The following is a 2,514-nucleotide window of genomic DNA, read 5'->3' as shown; positions in this document are numbered from 1 at the left end:
GCCATTGGCAATCTAGAACTCAACAGCAGCAAGCCAAAACCTACAATCAACAATACATTGGAGAATACAGATAGTAGGAGTTAAATTGAAATTTTAAGGCCAAGTCCCCTCCCACCTAAAAAGGTTGCAACTGAAATCCACTTGTTAAGTCGGAATAGAAAGTCTGCTCTTAAGAGATGTTTCTGACTTCCAGTTTTAGGTCTGACATGTAAAGAGCTTAGAAGTACTCACAACAAGAAAACAACTGTTCTCAAGGAAAAAATCAACAATTTTTGTATTCATCAGAGAATGGAGCTCCTTAGCAAACTCCTGCCCTCCCAACTGGTGAGACAGAGAAAAAGCCATAACACTAGAGGAAATTTTAGCCGCTGACATCACAATTACAGCAAAAAGTGTACACAGCCTACCCCTTCCTAGTCAGATAAATTTAAATTTCACACTCTCTCAGATCCTTTTACCCAATACATCATGTTTGGCTTTCAATTTTTAAAAATCACAAGTCATACAAAAAGACAAAAAGCACAATCTGAATGAACAAAGGAAGCATCAGAACCAGACTCAGATATGGCAGAGAGTTTGGAATTATCAGACTGAGAATTTAAAATAACTACGATTAATATGCTAAGCGTTCTCAAGGGAACAGTAGACAAATGCAAGAAAAGATAGGGAAGGTAAGAGACATGGAACTTTAAGAAAGAACCAAAAGAAAATGCTAGAAATCAAAAACACTGTAACAGAAATGATGAGTGTGTTTGATGGATTCATAAAGAAAAGAATCAGTTAACTTAAGGATATATCAATAGAAACTTTCAAAACTGAGAAACAAACAGAAAAGAATGAAAAAAAACTGAGCAGAATGTTCAAGGACTGTGGGACAGTTACAAAAAGGGTACATATATGTAATATCAATACTGAAAGCAGAGAGAAAGGAACAGAAGAAATATTTGAAGTTTTAAAGGCTGAGAATTTTCCAAAAATACAGACAGACACCAATCCACGGATCCAGGAAGCTCAGAGCACAACAAACAGGATAAATAACCCCCAAAATCGATATGTAAGCATATCATATTCAAACTGCAAAAAAATCAAAAAGAAAATCATGAAAGAAGTCAGAGAAAATAATGCTTACCTATAGAGGAATAAGAACAATTCAACTGGACTTAACCTTCAGAAACCATCCAAACAAAAAGAGAATAAGGTAAAATGTTTAAAGTATTGCTGACTGTGAGGATGGCGGGAAGGGGAAAGCTAATGGCAGTAATGGGAGATGAGGACACCATGACTGGCTTCCTGCTGGGTGGCATAGGGGTGCTTAACAAGAACTGCCACCCAAATTTCCTAGTGATGGACTTCCTTGGTGGCTCAGATGGTAAAAGCATCTGTCTACAATGCGGGAGACCCAGGTTCAGTCCCTGGGTCGGGAAGATCTCCTGGAGAAGGAAATGACAACCCACTCCAGTGTTCTTATCTGGAAAATTCCATGGATGGAGGAGCCTGGTAGGCTACAGTGCATTGGGGTCGCAGAGAGTCGGACACAACTGAGCAACTTCACTAGTGAAATTGAAGACACAGACACTTTCCAGCAGTTTCTAAACTGGGATGACATCAGCAGCATCCTTATCCACCAGTACATTGCAAAGATGGTGCAGGCACGCACTTGATGCCCTCTGGCACTGCATGCCAGCCATACTGGAGATCCCATCCAAGGAGCACCTCTGTGATGCTGCCAATGTCTCCATCCTGCACAGGGCCAGGGGCATGTTCATGGCTGAAAACCCGCACTAAGGGATTCTCCGCAGCCATGTAGCCTCTCCCTAGGCTTGCTATCAACCCTTGTCTAAGATGTGAGCCTCTGAGTTCCAATTCCCTGCCCCTTCCCACTCCACTGAGAGGCTAGGTGAGGTGCTTCCAGGTACCAGGGCTCTGCCATTAAAATCAAGGCTGGTTAGGGTAAAAATAAATAAATAAATGAAAATAAAGAGAGGAGACACAAATTACTGGTGTCAGAAATGAAAGAGAAACCAGCACTACTGATCCCATGGACAGTAAAATGATAATTAAAAAATACAGTTGACCCTTGAATGACGCTGGTTTGAACCATGAAAAAATTTTTCCAATAAATACAACAGCACTACATGATCCACAGTTCATTGAATCTTGGATGCAGAACCATGAATGTGGAGGGCCTACTATAAAGTTGTGCATGAATTTCTTACTGCACAATGAATCAGTGTCTCTAACCCCCATGTTGCTCAAGGGTCAACTATGTTTTGAACAACTCTACAACCACTAATTTAATAAAAGATGAAATGGGCCAATTCTTTGAAAGACAAAATCTGCCAAAACTCACACAAGGGGAAATAGATAATCTGAGTAAATCTATAACCATTAAAGAAATTGAAATCAGTAATTAATAACCTTCCAAAACAGAAAACACCAGGCCCAAATGGTTTCACTATTTTTTTTAATAAAAAAAAATTTTAACACCAAAAACATTTTGTATTGGGGTATATA

At 39.5% G+C, this 2,514-nt stretch overlaps 1 pseudogene; it reads left to right on the top strand.

The window, feature by feature from the left end:
- The first annotated feature begins 1,230 nt into the window (after positions 1–1,230).
- Positions 1,231–1,785, top strand: LOC122690524 (annotated as a pseudogene).
- Positions 1,786–2,514: the final 729 nt, after the last annotated feature.

The sequence above is a fragment of the Cervus elaphus genome, chromosome X, assembly GCF_910594005.1.
Source record: "Cervus elaphus chromosome X, mCerEla1.1, whole genome shotgun sequence".
Taxonomy (NCBI): Eukaryota; Metazoa; Chordata; class Mammalia; order Artiodactyla; family Cervidae; genus Cervus; species Cervus elaphus.
The sequence above is the reverse complement of the archived record's forward strand: the minus strand, read 5'-3'. Positions and strand labels throughout refer to the sequence as shown.